This window comes from Schistocerca serialis, chromosome 3 (genome assembly GCF_023864345.2).
Source record: "Schistocerca serialis cubense isolate TAMUIC-IGC-003099 chromosome 3, iqSchSeri2.2, whole genome shotgun sequence".
Taxonomy (NCBI): domain Eukaryota; kingdom Metazoa; phylum Arthropoda; class Insecta; order Orthoptera; family Acrididae; genus Schistocerca; species Schistocerca serialis.
Genome location: NC_064640.1, coordinates 233,547,856 through 233,564,139, shown reverse-complemented (window position 1 = coordinate 233,564,139; position 16,284 = coordinate 233,547,856). Strand labels below are relative to the sequence as shown.

The window sequence follows — 16,284 nt, the reverse complement described above, 5'->3', positions numbered from 1 at the left end:
ACTTCACAGACGCTCTTCGCAGAAGAGAACATTGGTTTGAAGAACATTGCTGGCCGTTGTGGCCGAGAGGTTCTAGGTGCTTCAGTCCGGAACCGCGCTGCTGCTACCGTAGCAGGTTCGGATCCTGCCTCGGACATGGATGTGTGTGACGTCCTTAGGTTAGTTAGATTTAAGTAGTTTCTAAGTCTAGGGGACTGATGACCTCAGATGTTAAGTCCCACAGTGCTCAGAGCCATTTTTGAAGAACGTTCTAGACAATTCGAGAGAATGTTTTGGCCATGCATATCGGCCGATATGAATCCCATCAAACATTTATCGAATATAATCGAGAGGTCACTTCGTGTACAAAACCCTGCTCCGGCAACTCTTTCGCGATTATAGATGGTTATAGAGACTACATGGCTTAATTTTTCTGCAGGGGACTTCCAACGAGTTGTTGGCTGGTTGGTTTGGGGAGTAAAAGGACTAAACTGCTTGGTTATCAGTTCCGGGGAAAAGGAGTCCGACACGATGTTAGGAGGGATCCCATGACTTTTGTACCTCAGGACCAGGTCAATGCTCGACCACCCATGGTACGTGTCTTTATGAACCGTCAGCGTGATCTTGAGGTACGCCTGTGACCAACGAGATCCCCAGATCTGCCCCCGATAAAACATGTGTGGGACCAGTTCGGTCGTCAAGCCGAGTGCCGGTACCTAGGATCACAGAGAGAAGTGGCAACACTTGTGGGCCAGTTTGCCTCGGGAGGCGGATACAATGGCTTTATGGCACCCTTCCTAACCGAATCAGTGCACGCATCCAGGCCAGAGATGGTGCAAAGTCATACTGATAAGTGGGCTGATAGTGCCAGGTTCTTTGTAAGTTTGACTCGAGTTTGTAATCAACTGAAGTAACATCACATACAGTCTCAACTTGTGAAATTTCATTTCCTTCCCTCCTCTTCTGTGTGATGATGTTCTTTTTCTCTGCTCTTATTTTCAGATAGTGTAATTATTTTTCGACCCTAAATAAATCTCAGTCTTTCTCTGGCAGGTAGAGAAGTTTCCATCTTGCCCTTGCAGAAGGTTGTAGTAAATCTAACTATGAATTATGGTTACGGAGACTGCATTTGTCTTTCCCAGAAAAGCAATAGTGTACAAACGAAAAGATCGCATTCACGTTTTGCGGAATATCGAATCTCAGACGTCTGAAAATCAGTAAAGTGGCCCACATCGTTCAGAAAATCTAAAATCTCTATTATTCCTTTGACGACTAGTAATGTAACCACAGACCCAAATCCTTCGTCAAGTAGGATTAAAAACAGCTCTATTAACGTCAAGAAAATCATTTCAGTATAAGTCATATTTGTTTACCCAACACCGCGTTCGTTGTAAAACGAATTATTTTCGACGCAAAAGAATGTAGCTCCAGATAGCGGCCTCTTGGCGACCATCCAGGCGACACAGGCGCCCACCGTAAAATCTTGGGAGACTCGTCGTTGAACCCGAAACAAACTGAAATATTCGCAGAGGATATAATCGGATCACAACTGACTAAAGTGCGGCGTTAATCAAGCAAAGAGGAAAACGAGAGCAGTACGTATCGAATTTGTGCGTCGGACAAGCCGCGTTCAGTCTCTCATATTCGTGGTGACGAAGTGCTCTGTACTTAGCCAGTATCGGAGTGAGTTATCGGTAAAGCCTATGTTTGAAAGCTCTAGCCGGCCGCGGTGGTCTCGCGGTTCTAGGCGCGCAGTCCGGAACCGCGCGACTGCTACGGTCGCAGGTTCGAATCCTGCCTCGGGCATGGATGTGTGTGATGGCCTTAGGTTAGTTAGGTTTAAATAGTTCCAAGTTCTAGGGGACTGATGACCTCAGTGTTAAGACCCATAGTACTCAGAGCCATTTGAACCATTTTTTGTGATGCATCTAGGCCTTTACAGGCGGATCATAAGCTCACTTAGACATGAATGGGGAAGGTATTCTATAGGAAATACCTTAGAGGAATGGTTTCCTACATTCTTATAAAGGTACTTCTGGAACCAACGGAAACCTAAATATGGATAGCCGAAAGCGATTCTGAACCCCAGTCCTGCAAAATACGAATCCGTTGTGTGCCCACTGTCTTCTCTTTCCTTATTCCTATTATCAAATGGTTCAAATGGCTCTGAGCACTATGGGACTTAACATCTGTGGTCATCAGTCCCCTAGAACTTAGAACTACTTAAACCTAACTAACCTAAGGTCATCACACACATCCATTCCCGAGGCAGGATTCGAATCTGCGACCGTAGCAGTCGCGCGGTTTCGGACTGCGCGCCTAGAACCGCTAGACCACCGCGGCCGGTTCCTATTATCATCTGGACTCTGGCAAATCCCTTATCAGCTTGCGTCACCTGTGCTATGGTTAGTAGATTCAGTCATTTACTACTGACCATCCCTTTTTAGCGTAGAATCTCAATTTACCTGTTTTGCCTGGAAACATAGCAACACACTTTTCGAGATCTTACGGAGCTCCTTCACCGATGTGTGATAGTCTTGGCGAATATTTTACTAATAAAAGCCACTTCGTTGTACTAAACGGCGAATTATTCACAGAAACGAAGTTACGAGGCTCGGCTAGAAAGTAAAGAACTTTTTTATATAACTAAATAAAAACAGAAGATACGCACGAAACTTTGTAAATAAAGTTACAGTACCTTACTATATTTATCAATGTAGTCGCCATAGCTATGAAGACACTTATTGCGACGTGGGACCAGTTTTTCATTTCTCATGTTGTACTCCTATACAACTAATAAGGCGGCACTAAATACTCTAATATTCTTGTGCATTCCGGGGCAGACGACATGCTGTTAATCAAAACATCTATGTAACGAAAAATGTTAGCCATCTAAAGACGAGCATGGTAGCCCAAAACCGTTTCCGCCAGTGAAATAAAAGATTCAAAAAGTATTTGTGGCTGGTTACGTCATTCACCAACTATCATTAACGGCCGCAGATTTCACAAGATCCAACATGGATAAAATAACATTATCTTATTGTGTTATATTTTTAACGTAAGATTGTACCTCTTAACGAGTAGATTATGATAGCATTTTAAATTTTTAAATCCGGTCAATAATTACGAGAAATATTGGAATTAAATTCTTGTTGCCCCTAGAAGTCATCTGATAGGTACCCTGCGACTGGAACGCGATCTGGGATAGCGGTTTAGTAATATAGCTATCTTCATCTCCGTAATACTTCTTAGTAGTGAGGCGCATCTTATTTAACTCGTTACACGAGAATAGATGATTCAGGTTAGGAGACTTCTGTTCATTGTTGATAAACATAGTGCTATTGAACTGCCGAACTAAACAGCACAAATTTTTGTAGAAGATCAAACTAACTCTAGTGCCATCACTATTATTCTTCACGTGATGCTTGTATGGCGCTCTAGACGTATGCTGAGAAGACTTCTGGAATAAGACTGCATCCACTTCCTTAGAAGCCCTTGTACAATCAAATGGCTCTGAGCACTGTGGGACTTAACTGCTAAGGTCATCAGTCCCCTAGAACTTAGAACTACTGAAACCTAACTAACCTAAGGACAACACACACATCCATGCCCGAGGCAGGATTCGAACCAGCGATCGTAGCGATCACGCGGCTCCAGACTGTAGCGCCTAGAACCGCTCGGCCACTCCGGCCGGCCCTTGTACAATCGAACAAGTACCCTGCCTGTGTTTATATTGTTGTTGGCTGAACGTAGAGTGCTAATGAAGAGAAGGGAAGTGAATGTGGATAACGTTAGAGCCAAGTTTCGCGGACTACTTGCGAAAGACGAGAGTATTAGCATACTGGTTCTCGGCTGCTGGAGCGTAATCGGAATTATATCTGGCTCGTTCTCTGTCTGAACAGCAACTGTCAGGTGGCTGTAAATAAAATAAACCACAAATAAACTTGCTCGTTAATCAGAACACATGTCATGAGAATTCGTTAACTGCCGATAATGGGCGTATATCTGACCCTTCTGACTCTGCGTAGACCGTAATCTACTGAGAGACACAAAAACTGGTCCCGAAATTCAGATTCTTTTGCTGACACCAAGCGTCCAGAATGTATTAAACCAACGCCATATGAAGCTGTACTATCGGTCTGGAAATCGAATCTTATCATTACTCCGGTGAGCTTATGCTATATGAAATATACACTCGTCACTCGACGGTTCATAACTTGGTCACCTATTTTTGTTATCCACGGAAGACAAAGAGACGAGATCCATAGTTTTCATACATCAGGATGATTCATTGTAGAACGAAAGGTTTCGTTGCGAAGCCAAAGATGAATATTTTTCCTAGTGATCTGCATCAATACTGGGAAATGAAGACGTTATAACAGGAAGCTGTCTATTCAATAGATGGAGATAACTAAAGTTGCTTGTGTACAGATTGAAAAATACATTTGATTGAGGGAAAGACAGACATACCCGAGGAACGATATCATGTGGATTCATTGATCATCAACAAAAAAAACTCACACCGCGAGTTCAACTACTGGCGTTAGATGGAATGTCAAATTTCAGCTGTTTCGTCAAATTGACAACTGGAACCATTTAACTCGTGAATCTCGACATTACTTGACAACAGCTTCAGAAACCTTTGTAGTCGAATTACTGCCTATCTCTTAGTTCGGTTCAAATGGCTCTGAGCACTATGGGACTTAAATTCTGAGGTCATCAGTCCCCTACAACTTAGAACTACTGAAACCTAACTAACCTAAGAACATCACACACATCCATGCCCGAGGAAGGACTCGAACCTGCGGACCGTAGCGGTCGCGCGGTTCCAGACTGAAGCGCCTAGAACCGATTGTCCACCCCGGCAGGCTCATAGTTCTGTTTCGCCTGTTTAACCCCCATCAACATCCATCACAAGTAAGATTTGAAAGCAATAAACCAAGTTTTCGCATAATGAGAAAATTATGTCGCTGATTTCTAATGATAGTAATCTCGATGACTCGCAGTCAGGAGGATGGCGGTTCAAATCCCTGTCGAATCATTCAGATTCAGGTTTTCCGGGATGGTGTCTTTGAAAAAGGGCAGGTTGTCCGACCGGAATTTGTGCTCCACCTGTAGCGACCTAGTCGTCAACGGGATATTAAACCCTGACCTTCCTTCAGAGATCACGTTCCGTTCCGTAACTCTGATCATTTGTCCGCTGTGAGCACAAAGACCTGGATTGTCAGTTGTATTAATTTTTAGAACAAAGTTCATTTCAGTCAGATACAGCCCTTTTACTGTTGCTATATGCGCTACGCTGTTGTGGAAAAAAAGCGTTGTCTAAATCTCTTTCCACATCACCCAGTCAAATGAAAATTCGATGTAGCTTTAGACAGTAACGATACAGTTATCAAGCAAACGTAGTTAAATAACCGGAAACGGAAGTTCCACTCACATGGCAAACTGTTACACGTACATCTATATTCCGCAAGCCACCTTACGGTGTGTGGCGGAGGGAACTTTATGTACCAGTGTCACTGGTGTAGGGGGAAGCTATGTACTTATTGAATCTTCAAGGAATTTACGCTCTCGGAACTTTAACAGTAAAGCACACCGTCATGATAAACGCCTCCCTTGCAGCGTCTGCCACTGGAATTGCCTGATCATTTCCGTGACTCTTTCCCACTTACTAAGTGAACCTGTAACGAAACGCGCTGCTCTTCTCTGGATCTTCTCTATTTCTTCTATCAGTCTTGCCTGGTAAGGATCTCAGACTGATGAGAAATCTTCATATATTTTTCAAGCGAGGGTTTCATAAGCTAATTTCTTTGTAGGTGGACTACTTCTCGAGGATTCTTCCATCAAACCTCAGTTTGGCGTCTGCATTAACTGTGATTCGTTTTATGTTGTTGTTCCACTTTAAATCGCTTCGTACGCATACTGCTGGATATTTTATGGATGTGACTGCTTTCCGTTATTGTTCTGAATCATATTCCGTACCACAGTTTATAGCTCTGCAGCCCACTGCCATTTTAAATACCTTATCCAAAAAGCAAAAATGAAAACGAAACATGAAATGCGGAACAACAAGAAGTCTTAACTCTCTGTCTGGTAGAAGGGAAGGCAAAGCGTCATGTATGTTAAATGAAGAACTGAAAAATGGCATTTATACGAAGATAGTCGTTCAAACGGCTCTGAGCACTATGTGACTTAACATCTGAGGTCATCAGTCCCCTAGACTTAGAACTTCTTAAACCTAACTAACCTAAGGACATCACACACATCCATGCCCGAGGCAGGATTCGAACCTGCGACCATAGCAGCAGCGCGGTTCCGGAATGAAGCGCTTAGAACCTCTCGGCCACAACGACCGGCGAAGATAGTCGTGTTTCCTAAAATATGTCACAGATTTTAAAAATGAACAAGAACAGTCACAACCGTAAGAAACTTCTTTTTTTATGAGGTTACCGGGTTCCGTCTATTTTAGACCATCTTCAGACCTCGCCGGCCGGCGTGGCCGAGCGGTTCTAGGTTCTTCAGTCTGGAACCGCGCGACCGCTACGGTCGCAGGTTCGAATCCTGCCTTGGGCATGGATGTGTGTGATGTCTTTAAGTTAGTTAGGTTTAAGTAGTTCTAAGTTGTAGGGGGCTGATGACCTCAGATGTTAAGTCCCATAGTGCTCAGATCCGTTTGAAACATTTTTTCTTCTGACCTCACACCATGATGGTACCGTCTAGGATCATGGCGTGAGGTCTGAAGATGGTCTAAAACGGACCGAAACCGGTAACCTCATAAAAAAGAAGTTTCTTGCGGTTGTAACAGTTCACGTTCATTTTTAAGTTATAAAAAAACTGCTGTGTTCCAAGAGAAATGTTCTCAAAAATTGCCGGCCGGAGTGGCCGTGCGGTTAAAGGCGCTACAGTCCGGAACCGCGTGACCGCTACGGTCGCAGGTTCGAATCCTGCTTCGGGCATGGATGTGTGTGATGTCGTTAGGTTTAAGTAGTTCTAGGTTCTAGGGGACTGATGACCACAGCAGTTAAGTCCCATAGTGCTCAGAGCCATTTGTTCTCAAAAATTACTGTTAAAGATCTGACGTTCATAGACGCTATGCGAGCTACTCCACATCTGAATGTTTTCGGTAGAGAACACTGTTCTTGTAGACGAACACAGCTTGCGCTGGGGCCTGAAGTGTCGGCTGTGTTACACACCTACTGTACGTTCGGCCATCAGGCGTAATGCCGGCTGGGGCTTCACAAGGAAACTACATACTTAGAGGACTCTCGAGCGTTGCCGACGTGCTTGCGTTCATTTCTCATGGTAATGAGAAGCAAATCGTCTTGGTATTTCCTAGGAAACAGAAACAGACCGTTGTCACTTGCTATGAAACGGTGTTAGAAGGGCTATCGTGTTTGTCAGCAGAATCAATTACAAAACAGTGTCATTGCTTTGTTTGAGAAAATACGAAGTCTGGTCATTAGTATCACAACTTTTTTGTTTTTTCTCCCGTAAAACTGCCTTATTTTTATTTACTTATAACGATTTACTAAAACTACGATCGCTGTTACAGTTCTGGTCACCCCGCATCTTCGAAAAGAAACATCTCGGTAGATCAGCAGTTCATCGGCAAACACGACTACAGAGGCAGCGTATTATGTGAAAATTGTTCATGCGTAGCCACTTCATATCACAATAACTCATCTCTTTCTTATTGTTCAAAATTGAGGCGCGAAACATATACAGTACGATAGTATGGGACCTGTTAGTATGACTAAAGCAGTGCGTAAGTACAGATTTCGAATATGGAGATCCTGATAACAGAGCGAGGTGCACAGTGCTTATAGCATTGGACTTGCTTTCTGAAGGAGTGTATTCAAATCCCTGTCCAGCCATCCAGACTGAAGTTCACTGAAGTTTCCTAAGTCCTTTAACGCCGAGACTCAATATATTACGGACCGTGCTTTTACAACGAAGCCCGTAATATGTCGGACCAAGGACGGCGTATCCCCACTACCTGAAGAAATAAAATATTTAAACTGTGCAGTATTACCAACGTAGAGCTATAAAATATAACACACGCATTACAAATTTCATTTCCTTCTGAAATTTCTTTATCTCCTGGTGATACATAAACACACCTTTATTGAAAAGATTAATTATGATCACATTTCTTTTTATTTTATTTTTTCTGTCGTTTCTGTTTCTAGACTGTCGATTAAAGGTGACGTGAAATAACAAAAATATAGCGTCAATATATCGTTGAATACTCTAACTGAAAACACACGCTCACACGTACCATCTTTGTTACGTAAAATTAAAGTTAAAGGATTACATCGCTTAAAGAGAGTGCCTCTGAAAAGGACAACTCGAACTTGTACTTAGTCTATATTGCCTACGTCTCCGAAAAGATTTTGGACGTTTAGTCCCTTCTTAGTTTGATACTGACTGCATTTTGTGCGTATTGTGGACACAATATTCGTATTGCAGAGAAGAGAGATGAGACAACAAGCTGTTATGATGACTGTATGCGTGTTTGGATCATAGGCAGATTGGAAGCTGGACACAGTGTCAGATTGGTCGGGAGTCTAATGTCACCCATAGCTTCATTTCATAGCTTGGAGGAAGTACAGGAGGAAGGGAACAGCAATATGGAGAAGAGCGAGAACATAATAAAAACCAGGTAGTCCCAAATATGTTCCACTAACTCATCTGTCTAGAGATCTCGCGGCTTCTTCTTGGCCACACATCTCCCGTCCGAACGCGTTTTGCTGTTTTCTGTCTTATAAAGATTGTTGTATACGCTCAGAAACCACCTCTCCCGCCCCTCCTCCTTCCAGATTTCAATTCCTCTCACACAAAGGCACCACATTTATCGGAAAATGTGGCGTTTTGCCCATCGTGAGTGGACCCAAGACTCTAGGCTAGCGTTTTCTTCATGAGTCACGGTTTAGCCTGGAGGCTGAGTCTAGTGCGGCCTTGTGACACGTTATATCCCTGTCAAAATTGTGGAAAGGGAGCAATATGGCGGCACCCCTTCTAAAATACTTACGCCACTGTACATGTTTCCTAGGAGTGCTATGAAGGCTACAGCGTATGGAGGATTACTTCTTGAAACGGTATGTATGCCTTTTTCATGGAGCCTATGTCGGCGGCTGATACTCGTATCCGAGTTTTCGTTTCTCTCCTGAGATTTCCTTTGTCACGGTTCAGGCGTGGAAATGTCTTTGATGGCATAGTAGTCCAATCCCAGCATGGAACATGCGGCCACAGAAATTGCAAATGATGGAAGGTGGAGCACGTGGCTGGGCCTGGAGGCGTTTACGTCTCAGGCGTTTGTCATTCTCCAGTCTTAGATGTTCCCGCTCAAAGTTCTGAAGAGCATTTGAAATAGTTGAGCGCCAGCGACTGCGATCTTCTGCTATGGTGGACCATTTACTCGGATCAATGTTCAAGGTTTCAGATTTTTTCTGTACTGATCCTTATAGCGTTTAAGAGGGGCAACTCGCTGCCTTTTACCTGTGCTCACTCCACTGTACAGCATTTGACGTGGAAGTCTGTCATCTCTCACCCACTGGACATGCCCAACTCATCTAAGTCGGTGCCCACTAATGAGAGCTTCTATACTGTTCATTAGCATATGTACTTTGACTTTATCTTATGAAGAGTAATGTCCAACTACAAATGGCTGCCTGATGAACGAGTACTCTAAACATGATGACACCACGCGCCTTCACAGACCAGCTCACTCCCCGAACTAAGGTCCGATCCAATATCCACGGACCGCCCCAAATAGAAAAACGTAACACCAGCGTCAGCGGCCATTGCCAACCTCCTGAGGTCGCTTCTCGAACATCAGGAGGCGTTACCTCAAGCGGCGCTGGACGGCGTGGTTCACCGCAAGGAAAGCAGTTTTGTTCTCCGTATTGTCATGCGTCGGTATTATACGCAGTAATCACATTCCAAATGCCACCGTAAGTAGATCAGAAACTTCTATATTCTCTGATCAAAAGTATCCGGACACTTACGTAATGTGGAATTGACCACTTCATATCATGAGATGCGGATCCGCCAGTGTACTGTTTTGTCAGTAAAGAAGAAGTAGTAACAGCAGAACAGTTCAATCAGCAGAGCTAGTGGCTTCAAACGTCGCCTAGTCACTGGATGTAACATGAGTAAGAAACCCATCAGCGACATTCCAAGCCTTCTAAGGCTGCCATAGTCGATTGTTAGTAATGTGATTGTGCAGTGGGAACATTAAGGAACAATCACAGCTAAACCAAAACAAGTCAGGCTCTCAAATGGTTCAAATGGCTCTGAGCACTATAAGACTCAACTTCTGAGGTCGTCAGTCCCCTAGAACTTAGAACCACTTAAACCTAACTAACCTAAGGACATCACACACATCCATGCCCGAGCCAGGATTCGAACCTGCGACCGTAGCAGCAGCGCGCTTCCGGACTGAAGTGCCTAGAACCACTCGGTCACACCGGCCGGCACTAGTCAGGCCTCATATATTGACTGAGATGGTCCGTCGAGCATTGCGGCGGGTGTTTGTAAAAACTCGTATGAAATCAGCAGAAGGAATCACTCGCAAATTCCAAGGTACTACCAGGAGTTGAAAAGAATAGGGTGCTATGGTCGAACACCTCCTCATAAGCTACACACACCCAATGAAAAAAAAGAGTGAAGCACAACGAAGGAATTATTCGAATTGGACGGAAATAGGTAGATGTGATTTGCATATACAGACACACAAATCACTACAAGTTAAGAAAAATTGGATGATTTATTCAAGAGAAGGAGCTTCACAAATTTAGCAAGTCAGTTATTCAGCTTGGCATTGATTGGTAAAATTGTTGGGTGTCCTCCTGAGGCATATCGTGCCAAATTCTGTCCAACTGAAGCGTTAAATCGATACTGCTCCAAACATTCTCAATTGGCGAGAAATCCGGCAATTTGCTGGCCAAGGTAGGATTTGGCAAGCACGAAGACCAGCAGTAGAAACTCTCGCCGTGTGCGAGCGATTATTATCTTGCTGAAATGGAGGACCAGGATGGCTTGCCTTGAAGGGTAACAAAATGGAGCGTAGAATGTCGTCGACGTACCGCACTGCTGTAACGGTGATGCGGATGACAAACAAAGGGGTACTGCTATGAAAAGACATGGCATCACAGACTATCACTCGTTGTTGTCGTGCCATATGGCGATCGACAATAGAGTTAGTATCCCATCGCTGTCTGGGGCCTCTCCATACAGGTCTTCGCTGGCCATTGGGGCTCAGTTTTAAGCAGGACTCATCACTGAAGACAATTCAACTCCAGTCAGTGAGATTCCATGCCGAAAACGTGTCTGGAGACGGCCCGGTCCGTGGTGGGATACAAACCTGCCTGTCGCCTCCCATCCGACCCGACAACCGAGAGTAATAGTTTGAGGTGCCATTTCCTTTTCGTAGCAAGACCACTCTGTTTGTCATCTGCGGGATCCTTACAGCACAGCAGTACGTCGGCGATATTTTACACGCCGTTTTGTTGCCCTTCATGACAAGCCATTCTGGGCTTATATTTCCACAAGAAAATACCCGCCCGTACACTTGGAGGGTTTCTGCTTGCAAAACCCTACCTTGGCCAGCAAGGTCGCCGGATCTCTCCCCAATTGAGAACGTTTGGAGCATTATGGTCTGGCCCTCGCAACCATCTCGGGATTTTGAGGATTTAACGGGCCAGAATTTGGTACGATATCCCTAGAGAGGATATCCAACAACTCTATCAATCAGTGCCAAACCGAGTAGCTGCTTGCATAAAGGTAAGAGGCAGAACAACGCGTTATTGACTTTCTCTATTTGTGAAACTATTTCTCTTGAATAAATCATTCAATTGTTCTGAAATTGTAAGCATTTGTTTGTGTGTATATGTATATCGCATCTACGGATTTCGATGTTCGGATAATTCTTTCGTGGTGCGCTTTTTTATGTGTGTGTTGAGTGTTTTTCTGTACTCACTGCTAAGCAGTGCTTGACGTGGCGTGACGTGTGACTTCACTAAAGAGTGGATGACTGGAAACGAATGATTTTGAGTAATGAATCACACTATTCCCTATACTCCAATGGAAGTGTTTGTATTTGGCGAATGCATAGGCAACGTTACCTGCCATCATGTGTAGTGCGTGCAGTGAGTGAGTAGTGTTACAGTATGGGGGTCTTTGGTGAGGGTGTGGTCGCGATATTTTGCTTACGAAAAAGCTAAATGGGGAAGAATATGAACATATTTTATAGCACTTTGTTCTGTGTACAGCAGAAGTACAGTTCAGATATGATTACCGTCTATATCAGCATGACAATGCACCTGTCATAAAGCAGCATTATTGAGACAATGGTTGTGGACAGTAAAATTCCTTAAATGTACTGGCCTGCCAGTATCCCGACCTGAGCGCAATGGAACACCTTTGGGGTGAGTTAGTACGTCGACTTCGCTCTAGACCCCAACGTCCATCACAACACCTTCTCTGGTTTCGGTTTCTGAGGAAGAGTTGGTAGCCATCCCTCACAGGCATTCATACACGTCACTTAAAGTATCCCCAGCAGAGTTCAAACCGTCATGAAGTTGAAGGGTGGGTACACCCTAGTTTAATGTGCACTAATATGTGTCCGGATACTTTTGATCCGATCCTGTGTGTTGCAAAGAAGCAAACCAACGAAGTGCAATATCCTTGGTTGCCTGTTCAAAGAAATATAATGGGTTTTCCAAGCACTCCTGTAGCTGAAAAAATACAGTACGTTTCCACGAAGCTGGCAAATGTCTAAAAGATTTAAAACTCAGAGATATCTAATTCAAGCCTGTGGTGTTGTAGTTCAATGGCTACCACAGCGCTGTTGTTTAGCATTAAAATACCTTTCTGTCACGTTTCGAGATTTCGTTTGCTAGTGAGTGATGCAGGAGATGCTAGTCCACCAAAGATGCTACTGATGACTCATGCCTGGTTTCACAGTTACCACTTAATAAATAGCTTACAGTGTTATATAATATAATTTATAAAATCATAGCTGTGGAGCACAACCAACAGAAAATATTTCACCTTACGTTTCGTCCATGTAAGATTTAACACCACATTTATTTATATCTGTAATTTACAAAAAGAGGTGTTCATCATATGTGTAACATTTATCTATGACAACTTTTCTTCCTCTCATCACTTTAAATGATAATGCTCAAGTAGCTCTCATGTATCTCCCCATCTGTCTTTGTGTAGTGCTGAAGTCTGCGCTTCAGAGCGTTTAACAGACAATGGACGACAGAACTCTTTTTTTCCTTCTTCTTAAACGAGCAGGTCAACATTAATTCACGCGAGATAACGGCTCATGTAATAATAAATACTCATATGCGAAGTGTATGAAACAACTGAAAACAAATACCGTATCGACTATCGGGAACGAACAGATTCTACTTTTACACATTCTGAGCACTTTTTCTGGATGGTAATGTGATTACAAACCTTTGAGGACAGTAGATAACCACAGGATTAGTTCTTTCATCAACTGACAATTTTTTTTAACTTGTAGTATCCTGCTGTGTAACAACTTTGCAGTGTGACATGCAGAAATAAATGAATGATCCGAAAAAGTACTGCAAGTCAACGTGAAATAAGGCCAAAAGTATCAGTGCCAAACGCAGGAATACCTGTAAAATGTGCAAGCAAACGAAACTTCGAGATATCAGGGGAAGTCAGACGAAAATTCTCTATATTTACAGGTTAAACATTTCTACTCGTTTCGTAACAAGATGTTTTTAGATCTCAAAGTGGACAAAACTGTAAATACGTTTAATTCTAGACCGCTGACAATATTTCAGACGGATAAAACGACACGTGTATGGAAAAATAAACACGCAGTTTTCTAATACTTTCAAAAGCGAATTTCAAATATCTTTAATGATTACAGATACACTAGTAAATCTCCGCGCTTCGGTATACTTTAGTTAGGTGGCATCGGCGTTGTACGTATTTAATTATGTTGTAATAACGCACATCCACTGCGTAACAGCAAGGAACAACGGACGCTATACAAATGTTAAATATCGTCCCTTCGTCCGACACTGATATGATTCTTTTTCGAACTTTTATGGCTGTAAAGGACTCCTCGGTGTGCATCATTGGCACATTGAATGCTCAGTGGTGGTAGGTTAGCCCTGGAGGAAGAAAGGCGCACGCCGTAGTCGGTGCTGCGGCGGTGACGGCAGCCATGCGGAACGCAGAATTCGACAACTCGTCTCTCCCGCCAGGGTCAATGACCTCGCGCACATGGCCCCGTCTCGCTGCCCGCTGCTTGAAATTTCATCCTCTCCGTGGCGTTCCGAGATTCTGAAGGACCCTGCGACTGAGTAAGGTATTTAGTGTCCCGTCTGTATACACGTCGCCAGCGATGGTCCGCTCCTGCTCGGATTTCAGTTTTCGGAGAGGAAAACGGCTTTAGTTCCAGACGATTGGGATCATTTATGGTAGCCACAAGGAGCAAAGAATGACTACATCGCGAGTTGTATCTTGTTCCGTCGGATGTCTCCGTTGAAATTTCAGTTTGTTAGCAGCTCGTGGAAAATAAATAAAATCTGAGGAAAGGGATCACGACTAAATATTCGCCGTGGGTGATTCAGAGAAACCTAAAGACGACGACGAATTTGAGTTTCTTCCTTAAAGCGAATATCACGTCACAATCCCTTGAAATCTCATTCACCTAGTGATTAAGAAGCATCGTTACGTTAGTGTCAATCGTTACTCCTGAAAAGTAACTTTTGCATAATCCTTCACATTTACTTATATACAGTCTAGCTTATGAATTTCTTGTTACAATTGTCACTGATACCTATTACTCTGTTTCTGCATCGTATTTCATATGTGATACCTATTCAAGCTGTGCACCAGTACGGTACTCTTGCCTCGTATTTAGACTCTTTTATTTTAGTGAGATTATTGCCCCCCTCCGCAGTTAAGTGGTCAGCGTGGAAGACTGATTCGATTCCCGATACGGGCAGACATTTTTCCTTAGTGGGAGAACTGGTACGCGGTACACGCAGCCTCGGCTACTCGACCGATTAGTAGGGGTTCCAAGGTCAAGAATCCCGTCAACGACCGGGAGAGCGGTGTGCTGACCACATGCCTCTCCATACCGCATCCAATGACCCTATTGGCAGAGGATGGCACGGTGGTTGGTCGGGCCCTATTCATCCGTCGAGAGCTAGAACGCAGGACGTTACCTACCTTACCTTACTGAGACCGACAAATTAAGTTATGCTGCTTTACAGGCATCTACATCTATATACATACTCCACAAGACACTGTACGGTGTGTGGCGGAGGGTACTCTTTACCACTCCTAGTCGTTTCCTTTCCTGTTCCACTCGCCGATATAGCGAGGGAAAAACGCGAGCCCTAATTCCTCGTATCTTATCTTCGTGGTTCTTACGCGAAATGTATGTTGGTGGCAGTAGGATAGCTCTGCAGTCAGCTTCAAATGCCTGTTCTCTGAATTTTCTCAATAGTATTCCTCGAAAATAACGTCGCCTCGTAGGCTAATAGGTTGTTTCCCCACGAGCACATCTTCTCTTCTATTGGATGAAATTCTTTGCTCATGATATCCTCTCCCCATTCTGTCTCATCCTCGCATGAGAACCCCTCCCCCATCCACCCACTCACACACATAGTTTTTTCGATATTAGTCTTAATGATTGTCTGGTTTGTTCCCTTTGCATTGATTTACTGTTTAGCTTTAACATTTTCAATCACGTCATTATTAAATTGTCCAAGATGTTATTTAAAATGTGCTTGCTCCTCACTCTCCATGTGTAATATCTTTTTCACCGCTGTTGACCGGTACTGTATCTTCATTGGTGATTGGCACTTCTAGTCTGATGAACGCCTTGTAAACCAAAAACTGGTTAACTAAATAAATTAATACTGTAGACCACGCACGGTTCTTTGCTTTTCGTTTCTGATTATGTAGTTCTCCTACCACGCAGCGACGGAAGAATCGATTAACATGAGAAATGTTACCTTCCCACTGACGCCCTAGATCCTGAAAGATTGAGCACTAGTTCAGATGGACAAAAGTGGGGAAATGAAACCATTATCTCGTTGAAGGAACCATCGCGTCATTTGCCTAAAATGATATAGGTAACCACAAAAATATTTTGTCTTCAGTACTTTCGAATATGAAACCAGTATCTTAAACAGTGACGCCTCGTTCGGTTTCATTAGCTCTGTGCATGGCTCCTGATGAAGGAGCAATAAAATGCAGATTGTGTGTAGAAGCAGACCCACTTCACAGGGCAATGATCCT

The 16,284-nt window shown here is 43.6% G+C and overlaps 1 protein-coding gene across 1 annotated transcript in view; it reads left to right on the top strand.

Moving 5' to 3' along the window:
* LOC126469982 (probable nuclear hormone receptor HR3) overlaps positions 1-16,284 on the top strand; it is a 444,061-nt gene that overhangs the window by 28,479 nt on the left and 399,298 nt on the right. The window lies entirely within an intron of this gene.